General features: G+C 31.6%; 1 long non-coding RNA gene across 1 annotated transcript; it reads right to left on the bottom strand.

Annotated features, from left to right (window-relative positions):
- Positions 1-9,424: 9,424 nt before the first annotated feature.
- LOC114168545 lies at positions 9,425-9,752 on the bottom strand. The gene is made up of 3 exons (XR_003600694.1): positions 9,731-9,752; positions 9,545-9,646; positions 9,425-9,462 (listed from the first exon to the last, which is right to left on the bottom strand). It is a non-coding gene; the product is annotated as an uncharacterized LOC114168545 (long non-coding RNA).
- Positions 9,753-11,889: the final 2,137 nt, after the last annotated feature.

Genomic DNA, 11,889 nt, shown 5'->3' with positions numbered 1-11,889 from the left:
TCCATCTCTTTTATGATATCTTTGGAGATGCAAATAGTTTCGTCGAATGAGATGGTTAGAGTGATGCACTATTATAGATCTCCTTGAGCCTCTTCTCACCACTAGTGTATTCATATTAAACCCTCAGAGATCTTCAAAACCAAATAGAAGATGTGATGAAGAAGATTATAAAGAATGACAAACAAATGTTGGAATTGTGTTGTTTGTAAATCTAATGTCACATGGACTATTTATATAGATCATAATTAAATTAAGGAAAGAGGAAATATTTATTGTACGTTAAAGATAATTGAAGATTGAAAATCTAATTTCAAATATTAGATATTCAGCTGATATAATCTTAATGCCATTAATTATTATTTGTATATTTAGAATGGATCAGTAAATAAGGTAATATAAGCGTTTAATAAAAAGGTTAAGAGAGATATTTACCGGTAAAGATAATTGAATTTTAAAAATCTAATTCTAAATATTAATTAGTCAGATTATCTTTAACCTAGATCCTTGTGAATACGGTAATATAAGTATTTAAGAATAAGATAACGGAAATTTCGGAAAATTCTGACCGTTGAAGATAATTTAATTGTAAAATTTAATTTTGAATATTCAATTCACTTGTCTTTATATCATACATTATTAATTGCAACTATATTACAGTGTGTATAACTGACACAGATGACAATTTAAGGAAAGGGGAAATCTTTATGATTAACGATAATTTAATTTTTAATTTTAAAAATTTAATTTTTTTAATGACATTAATTTTTTTTAAAATTTATTGCAAAAGTAAATTACTTTTACAATGACAAGGAAGAGCCGCAGGAAAATCTTTATCAGTAAAGATAATTCAATTTTTAAAATATAATTCCAAATTTTATCAGTAAAGATAATTCAATTTTTAAAATATAATTCCAAATTTTCTGTTCGTATATGATTTTGGTACCATTAATTATTACTTTTGATATTCATATAATTTGGATTATTATTTTATTTAATCGTTACATTTCAATCCAATCCTAACAACAAAATAGAGATGAAAGATATCTATGTCATCATTATAAAAATGATAAAGATGGACTCAAATTAGTGAGTAATCATTATCAGTTATTGAATTAGTAAACAAATTCATTTCTTTAAAATGGTGCAAAAATAATGGTTCACATGTACCTATATGGTACCTATATGCGTTCTAGTAATGCCAAAAATAACATTCAATTGTTCAGTATATATGGTTTATTGATTCATGAACTTCTGCTATTATAACCCATCAAATCAAATAACTATTATATCCATGAGTAAAGAAAATTTATGAATGTAAAAGACACCTCTTGTTTGACTTTCATCGACTTACATATAGAATGAATAATTATTTAATTTTTTATTTATTGCAGACACTAGATATTCTGCCATGCCATCTCCCAAGATGTAAAAAGATTTAAGTGATAGAAACAAAATATATTAGGTTTAGTAGGATAACGATAATAAATGTAGACTGTTTTATTATTTCACAAATTTTAATAGTACATCGTAACGTTCCATTTAATCAATAACCCTAATTAAATTAAAGAGAACGTTACACAGGATAACATAGTAATGCGATCTTGGAACATAAGCATAACTCCTTACAATCCAAGGCACACCACGATGCCAAAAAGAACATGAAGTCTAGTCCAAGTACACTATGCAGTGAAATAATCTCTCTTCTGTTGACCAGGAGTACCTCTCACATCTGTTCCCATTAATAAATTGATGATCATCGCAGAGGTAAAAGAGCAACATACAAAGCAATCAAACAAGCAAAGAGTAAGCTAGAGCCAAAAAGATTTTATCATACAATCAAATATACTTTCACAGTCTGATATACATACATCATCCAAGCATGTTATGACCTTCCAATCAATACACTAAGACTCGACTCGACTCATCCGGATACATATAATCTGGTCGGATTCAGCGGATGCTTGAACTTGTGGTGGATTACCCTGCTCACCCCCGAGCTAAGTGTTACAAGTGTTACAATGAATCAATTCCCTCACACACAAGGTTAGCCCTTAATGAGTTTCAGGCCTCCTGCTACTCTCACCACAGGAGTCAATCCGCTCTAAGTGAGACTAACTGACTCCTTAGAGTGTCAGGATGCAATCCTTACCTTGAATCCTTACCAAGTTATATAGATGGGGCACCACCATGGACTCTCACTAACAGAGGCCATGGAATTACTTCCCGACCATTGAAGCACCACCAGGAAGTCTCACCTAGAGACTTGTGGATTTACGTACTAATAGCATATCAATCACATTCCAAACAAACAAATAATATTGATCATGCATTTAACACCTCACGCCATCCTTTGTAATCCATCTCATTCATATTCCATGTTGATTTCATACCATCCCATTCTTCCCAATTCGGGGATATAGAACTTCACCTCATACCAATACCATGTCATCAATGTAACATTATTGTTCATACCGAATTCATGACCACATATATAACCAATCATTTCATTGAAATCGCATGCCAAGATTTATCCAAGTTCATCATTCACAATATGTTGAGAATAAAGAAAATAGGGATTGAGATTAATCTCCTTTATGTATAAACCACACATAGGGTAATCTATTTATAATAGAGAGAGGTACAAGTAAAAAGAGTAACTGAAAATAAAAAGATTAAATAGAAGATATTGTTTGATATTGTGGTTATCAATATCTAACAATATCTTAATAATATCAAACAATATCTAACACAATCCATGAATCACATCACTCATGCAAATTCATTCATCTCATACTTTATAAATACATACCAAGACATACATATATCACAAAATAGTATTCATCCCAAATAAATGAGTGCCAACATTTAACTACTTGCAATTCCATACAATCAAGCACAACCCACAACCATAATTCTTACACCAAAATTTTCAAGAAAATTTATTATCACAAAACCAAAATCATTGCAGTAATGCGTGACACATTTCTCAAGCTACAAACATCTAATCGACAATCCAACCAGTCAAACCATAAAATAGCATGTTATGAACCACATGTCACAATTTGAGCTCAATCCAACGGTTAATGAGTCGGGAAAGTCAATTTTATTAAAACTGCACATATCAGAAAAACACACAGTCGCCCAGCGACCCAGGGCACTCGCCTAGCGACTGTGCGACACATCATAATACGAGAAATAACGTCAAATATCACAATTTCATGAATATTTGAACCCCTAACTTAGAAATATACCAAAAACTAACGTTTTCCCCCAATACTTTCTCATATTTCACAAAACATTAATGGCATAAAATAGAAATAACGTGAAATCCTAGCTTCCCTTACCTGGAAAAGGGCTAATATTGGACTTCGACTCTTAAGCCAGCGAAACCAGTAGCTCCAAGGACAGATCTATGAATTGAAATAGTGGCACGACAAAGGAGATTGGATTCACATAGTGAGTCCCGACATAAACCACGAAAACAACTTAGAAATGTTAGGTTCGAGAACTAACTTACGTGAACGGGAGACGGAGGTTGAGCTCACTTGAACTTGGGTAGATCTCCAAACCCTAGCAGAGGTTCTGTGGAGAGAAAATGGGTGAGTTAGGACACTGATTTTTCAGAATGACTTGCAATTGAGGGACCTTGGCTGCTTTAGGGGCCTTGGCACCCTATGGGCCAGGCCTTTAGGCCCAACAATGTGGCAGCCCTTAACATTAGGGCACTCAATAAAAGTGGGCCTTACATACATTGTTTTAGACATTTGAATACTTCGGTAATTTGGTATAATTATCGAATATATTAGGTTGATCAATCAATAAAACATTTTAGTTAATTCTTTTGTAAGTGTTATATAATATATAATAAATTTTAAATTGTATTAATGAATAATTTTATACCATATAATATATATTATAATTTTATTAAGTAAATTATTTTTTCAAAAGCAATTAAAATTAAAGAATAGTATTTGTGATTGAAAAGTTGTCATTAAATTATGGGGAAGTTGGTTACTTTAATTGGTTGTGGATTTCGGTCAACAAATTGGTTACTAAATCAATCACTACATCAGTTACTAATTTCAATCACTAAAGTGGTTATTGATTTCGATCACTAAATCGGTAGCTCATTCGGCCACTAAATTGATAACTCATTCGACTACTAAATCGGTCATTGATTTTGGTGACTAAAGCGACCACTAATTTCAATCACTAAATTGTTCATCATGCATTAGTCACCAATGAAATGGTAACCAATATGGGTTGGTTACTAAATCGATCACTACTTTCATCATTGACCAATTTTGTTATATACTTTAAATTTTATACTAGTTTGTCTAATAGTGCAAAATAGGTTTATTTCTTGACCAATGAGTCAAGTTTCATTATGCGTATTATTGCTACAAAGTACAAAGAAGTATTTTTTTATCATACACACATTCATTCTTTGTTGATCTTGTACAAGTATTCTTTCAACTCACAACTGTTTTTGGTTGACCATATCTGAGTACTCTTTAACAAGTTGTTCCTGCCTTAACCCAAGTATTCTTTCAACAAGTCACTTTTGACTTAACACGAGTATTTTTAAAATAACAAATCATTCTTGACTTAAGACAAATACAATGTCTTTGTGATCAACAAATCACGATTTTACACTCACTATAGAGAGTTACATCTTTCAATGTATACAAGGTTTAAACTCTATTAGTTTGTTAAATTGAATACAAACAATGTTTCTTCAAAAGCTTTAAGAGACAGAAATTTCAACAAAGTTTTAACACATGCAATAATGATTATCCTTGTTGTCTTCTTTAAGGAGTGCCTTTAGATAGGCTTGAAGAAACTGTTGCAGTTAACATCAATGGTGTTCTGGCAAAGGTCAAGTGGATCGAGCCACAATCGAATCGTGACGTTTAGGATATTACGCTCCTAAGTGAAAGAGCCGTGACTAATAGTTATAGCACTACAAGAAAATGCTTCATTAGTAACCAATTTTAGAAACCAAAAATTGTTAGTCACTATAGTGGCCAATGTTGATACCAATGCATAAAGTAAAAAATTATTGGTTACTAAAATAGTCACTATTATGAATAAAAAAAATAATTGATCACTAAATTGGTCTTTAAAATTAGCTACCATGGATTTGGTTACCAGAGGAAACTGGTCACTAAAAATGAGCTACTATGGTTTTGGTTACTAGAGGAAATTGGTCATTAATAATTAGCTACCTAAGTTTTAGCTACCAAAATGACTTAGTTTCTAAATTGGTCTCTAATTAATTAATGACCAATTAAGTGACCAATTATAATTTTTTATTTATAATAGTGACTATTTTAGTAACCAATAATATTTATTTTTAAAATTGGTATCTAAATTGGTCATTATAGTAAATAACAACTTTTAGTCACTAAAATTGGTTACTAATGAAACATTTTCTAGTAATGTAGCTTTTGACCTAGTGTTAAGGATCGATCCAACAATTGGTTTTAGAGTTAAGGTCACGAGTTTGATTCCCGTGGACAATTGTTAAGAGAGAGATTGTTGTGGGTTGCACAATTGTCTTGTGACGGATGCAAATGGGTTGGGTCACACACAATCCAAAAAACGGATTTCTAGTGGATTGTACCTAACTAATAACTATAGTTTTTAGCCTAGTGATAAACATGCAATCCAACAACAACCTGGGTCATAATGACTGGTGTCACAATGGGGATGGCAAAAAATCTTTTTGGATCCAATATTGATTAAACCTAGTGTAAACCGTACCATTACAATGCTTGTATTTTCTTGAAAAATTCTATATGCTAAACTAAATGGCACCCGAGACCATTCTTATATTTATATTCATGACATATATATTCAAAAACAATTTGATTGCGTCATACAAAAGATTTATTAACATATATTATTATCATGGACAACTAATTATTGTACAATAAACATTTTATTTTAAATTACAAATATTATTTTTATATTTTTAAAGTTTAATCAAATTAAATGAAACTTATTTTATATTTATATTTTTATAATGAAAGTCTTTTCAAGGACTCTTTTGAGTTAATGTACCGGAGTTTGAAATGAGGTTCTTCTTATGACTACATATCATAAAAGAGAAGAAGAGTGACATCATACATAAGAAAAAAATATATTAAAGAGATGTTGAAAATTTTTAATATTGAGACTTAAATCCAATGAAGATTCCAATGCATACATCTTCTTAGACAAAAGACGATAAAGGTAAGTGTTCATGTAGAAACAATTACAGAATATCAGGGAGCACAAATCATATCTTACATGAATCACTGACTTGTTGGATGGCCACTCCTTGATTTAGGTACGTCTCCTTTTAGTGTTGGCGGATTGGACCCTTAAAGGGTTACCTGCGGAAAGAACTTTACCGATCAAGTCAGCAAAAGCTCTCCAAAATCAAATCACAGATTACTTAATTAATGAAAAACGTACCTTTAATTGTTGAGGTCCACATGTATTTATAGAGCCATTAATTATGTTTTACCCTTCTTATGGGCTAGGCCCTTCTTTATTGCGTTGTGCTAATGTTAAGGCTTTGAATGGGCCTGGACCAGGCCCAAGTTCCAAGCTTGCAATCTGATATTAGAAGCCCCTCTGTTATTTCCTAAGTCTGGAGTAAGTGGCTTTTTACTCATGCATTATTCTGGAAGTAGGTGGCGTTAGCCCTTATGTATGTGTCATCATTTTGTGTGGTTAACCAATTGTTACTTTTTATTTTAGGACTATACGTTGGCGGTTTGGGCCGGGTAGTTAGCTATACTGCTCCTAGCCGCCTAAGTATAGTATAGTAAGAAAGTAGATAAAATTATGTATCAGGGTATGATTGGCTTTGTACTATGTTATGTACAAGGTGTTCTTGTACAAATCGAGTAGTCTTGGAAGACCTTGTTCTCCTTCTTCCACAAGCTTCTATATTGTTTGTGGAACTTCTCCTCAGCCAAGACATGTAAGAGGTGGGTACTTGCAAGTACTTTGACGCTCAAGTCAACAATCAAAGAATGAATATGTGGTAATATCAGATGATAGTAGACTAATTTAAGATGCCTGTTTCCTACCCTCTAATGCCTTACATGCTAATTATTGCAAGCTTTAACTGTGCGATTCCTATCATAACTTTACATCGAGATATGACTGGGACCTTCTCGACCACTAACAATTGATGTGGTATTGGCCCCTTTTTGTTTGGAGGTTCTTATCTTTTCAGTTATTGGGCTTGATCGAGATGAGTCCACCATCTTGAATTGAGAACATGTTGGTTTCACCCTTGTAGACAAGGTTTCAATCAAATTTAAAAAGAGTCTCATTTCAAGATTGTTAAAAATATCTTTTAGCACTTTATAGGATATACAAATATATATTGTTTTATAAGTAAAATATGAGTTTTAGAATAGGAGGCTAATGTTTGGAAAAGGAGTGGATAGAAAGAGAACTAGCGGAGGATGTTAAAGAAAATATCCATTTTTTTTAGGTAATAACTAATTTCTTTTATGAAACGTGATTCATTTTATTTAGATGTACATTTCCAATTACCGTGTAATTATGTGATCAGATTTAGGGTTAATATCTTTTACTTGTGTAATTAATATTCTCAATATATAGTTTAAAAAAGTGTATTCTTAAAATTGTTTGTTTAAGCTAGTATTCTTAAACATGATATCTTTAAATATCAATATTTAAAAAAAAAATTGTTAATAGTTAGAAGTATTATTTTATCATGATTTAAATCCTATACATCGTTTAATATTCAAACACGATTATTTATAGGAAATTTTAACTATGCAAGAGAAACATTTATTTTATATAATATAAAAAGCTAACTAGGTAACAGTAAAAGCTATGACAAAGTTCCATGACAATTTTAAATGAAAAAAAAAGACAGGGAAATCTCGTCCATATTCATTCACTAAGAATAACCTCCATAGGTAAACATTTACAATTTCAGAAACATTATACACTACAAAAATAATTATTTTTAACGGAGTTATATTTGACATTTCTGAGTTTTAAACCCCACTAATGATTTTACTAGGGGTTTGAAATTCTCCCAGAAGAGCAAGCGTGACTAACAGATTACGTGGAGTTTTAACAACCCCTAGAAGTAGCGCAACTTACCTGAGGTTTCGAAAACCCCCCATTAATGCCTGGGATTCTGAAAACCCCCAGAAATGCATGGGGTTTTGAAAACTCCCAGTAATGCATGGGGTTTTGAAAACCCCAGTAATGCATGAGGTTCTAGAAACCCCCAGAAATGCATGGGGTTCTGAAAACCTCCGGTAATGCCTGGGGTTCCAAAAATCTCAGTTAATTCCTTGAAAACCCCTGTTAATACCAAAAAGTTAGTGCTCATAATGCTAAAGTTGTACTTTCCTGATAATTGATTTGTTTAGTTAATTATTTGAGTACGAAAAGAACTTTATTCTATGGAATTTCTTATTTATTGCTTAACATTTTTGTACCAATCAATACAAATAAGCAAAAACTTCAAGGCCACTTCAAAATAAGCAATCAATACAAATATTCATTCAAATGGTACCAATACAAAAATATTCATTCAAATAGTACCAATAGTGGACTAGCAGTCATAATGCTTTTAATATAATAAGTGTTCGAGAGGTAGCATTTGAATGATTGTGACATAATAAGCAGTGCACTATCTACCTACAATAAACCAAAATGTAAAAGGAAATTAGAGCTGTTCCCCATTAGCATAATTAACCAAAAGTTTCCTAGAAGCATATTTGTTGACAATTTCCAAAAGTAAACAAAAAATATCATCTAATGCGGTGTTGGATGTTGATCATTTGTTTCTTCGTTAGGAACACTTCCTTGATCAGATACCTAACATATAAAAAATAATAATAATTAATAACTTTCCAAATAATAATATCAAACATATATTAATTTAATCAAGATTTAAATATTATCGTTGGTGCATGATTCATAGTAAAATCACGAAGCAACTCTCCTTAATAATTTTGTACAAAAAAATTAACCATTGCCTTCATTTCATTAAGTTGGGATGTCAATGTAGAAACCTATTTTAAAACACAAAATTAATCAAAATAGAGAAAATAACTCTTATTTTCTACTTTTGAAGAAAAAAATGGAGCTCTTTTGACAATCTTGGTTTACATAACATATTACTTTAAATATATTCAAGCGTCAAATTTGATAAAAGTAATGCATCATGATCAAAACTAAAAAATTAACCTGATTTTGTAACTGAGCATTAGAAGGATAACTTGAAGATGTTCCATTATATGAATGACCCTTGGAGCCAAACACTTTAGATGGACAAGGACCCAAACCCAAACCCCTAACACGTCCACAATGTTCTTGGCTTCCGAAAGCAAAAGCTAAGGAATCAGTACTTGATATTTCTTTTGATACAGATGATGATGATGATGTTGATTCATATACTTGAATTTTTTCCTACAAAGAACATAAGAAGAAACTAATTAAAATAACACAAAGTATGGTTGACAATTATAGACTTTATTAGAATTGAACTTACATTGATTTCCCTCGCTTCATCACTCACAAAGGCTCCATTAGCATGTTTATGTGTTGCTATCCATACCTCTCCTCTACTAACCTTGTGGCCACACTCTTTTTCCTACAAAATTAAAGAAAAAATATATGACACATAAATCCAAAAATTGAAACAAAAAGTTCACATCAAGACATGTAGTATTGTCACCATTTCATCTCTTTTCGTTGCAATGCTCTTAGATCCACATGTGTGAGCAATGGTTTGCTTTGCCCTATTATCTTTATTTTTCAGAGCATGCTTCTAATCATCAACATATAAAAATTAATAATCATTAACTTGAACAATGTTGATGAAAAATAGTTTCAATATACCTTTGTTTTTGAATTTAGTCGATAATCCACAAAAGAAGCCCAATGATCTCTATCTATTCCTAGTGGAGCCATTGCGATCAATTCATCTCTAGTACGTGTTCCATCATTTCTAACTTGCCACAATTCCTGTCGGTGGTCTCTCCACTTTATGTTAAGTGATTTAAAAGGATGTGGCTTATATGAACATCGGAATGGACATCAAACTTAGCCTTCAAAACATAAAACAGTTAAAATTAACAAGAGTTATATTATATTAAATCATACATTAAGCTTTTACAATATTGACCTGAATAGTATTCTTAAGTACGTCTTCTTTATAATCTTTAGGAATCTTCTTCCAACTAGAATAACTAATAGGAAGAGAATTAGAGTTTCTTGCAATGCTACCTAAGAACCTATTCAATAATGCTCCACCATCTGCAATTGGTTGACCCTCATTATTCCACTGCACAACAATCCTTTCATTAGGAGGTAAATGCCACACATCATTGGTTCGTAGTTGTTTTGTAATTCTCTTTCCTTGATCATCTACGGAATGTGAGAAAATAATTGTTACTAATTTATTATAAAGACAAATATACGTATAATATATTATGTAGTACTTTGTATATAGTTTCTTACCAATGACATTAACAAACCATGCTCTTTTTCGGGTTGCAGGCCTTTGTTCATCTACTTGTGACTCAGTCTCCTCATTTTCTTCCTTTTCATTTTTAGAATATGAATGTGATGTAGTTGGTATTGTTGGTTCAGATACATGAAATGATTGATATGGTGGCTAAGAATTAGATTGAGGCACAATTGGGGGCTGGCTAGTTGAAGATATCCTCACTTTTAAGGTTCCTGAAAATAAATTTGTTAGATATTCCTAAAACTAAATATAAAATCAAATTGATATATACAAAATGTAATGTAAAACAGATTATATACATAATACTTATTCATGAAATATGATAAAACAAATTACTTGGCTGAGGTGCAGATGGAGGTGGAGGGCAAGCATATTTAGGACCTTGTTGAATACTTGCTTGAGATGTAGATGGAAGTGGAAGGGAAAATGAAAATGTAGGACCTTGTTGAATATTTACTTGAGGTGTAATTGGGGTTGAAATTTGTACTTCAAGTCGTGGAGGTTGAGTACTAGGCAATGAAGAATGAGTACTCACTTCAAGTTTTGACTTAGACTTACTTGAGGTTGAAAAGTCTCCTAACAATAGATAAAAATTGATAGTTAGAAAAATAACAAAGCTATGCAGAAAAGAAAAGAATTGAAAAATATGCTTGTTATCTACTTATAAAGATGAAAATTTGCATTGCATTGCATTGCCTCAATTGGGTTGTTTATGCAGCATGCATGCTTGCTGCATGTAACTTCTCTTATCATATTTATAGTAAAATCCTGTTCAATATGAATAAAATAAAGACACAATTTATAATAGTTTGTGATCATAGTTCCATGTTGGAGAAGTAAGTATTGAGCGTAAAAGTTGATGTTGTTACTGAGAAGCAAAAACAAAACAGAGACAGTGAATGATTGAATTGGCATTAACTTGATGAAATTGTGTATGTTGTTTATGAATCATTTTATTAACCTTCTTACTGTATTTTTCACATTTTTATTGATGTTTGATAGTGACTAGACCTTAGATTTGGTTAGTGAAATAGTATAAAAGGAATACTTCAGAATATAAAGTAGCATTTCATTCCAAATAAACACTTGTATCATTAAGGTTAACTTAATTTCTTCTACACAATAAGTTTTATTCTTAATACTTTAAATAAATGACTAAGAAACACAAGTCTGTTGATCAAAGTTAGCACCTAAAATACATTATACGTCCAGGTTGAATCTTGAAAGAAACAAACTCTTCCATGAGAATAAGGAAATAAAAAGTAGGTCAGATCCTGCATTTTGGTATTAGGTGGAAGTATCTGGCACACACAAGTGGGGTTGGTATGTTGAATCTAACTGTTTTGAGCAGATTAAAACGGAGA

The sequence above is a fragment of the Vigna unguiculata genome, chromosome 11 (genome assembly GCF_004118075.2).
Source record: "Vigna unguiculata cultivar IT97K-499-35 chromosome 11, ASM411807v1, whole genome shotgun sequence".
NCBI lineage: Eukaryota > Viridiplantae > Streptophyta > Magnoliopsida > Fabales > Fabaceae > Vigna > Vigna unguiculata.
The sequence above is the reverse complement of the archived record's forward strand: the minus strand, read 5'-3'. Positions and strand labels throughout refer to the sequence as shown.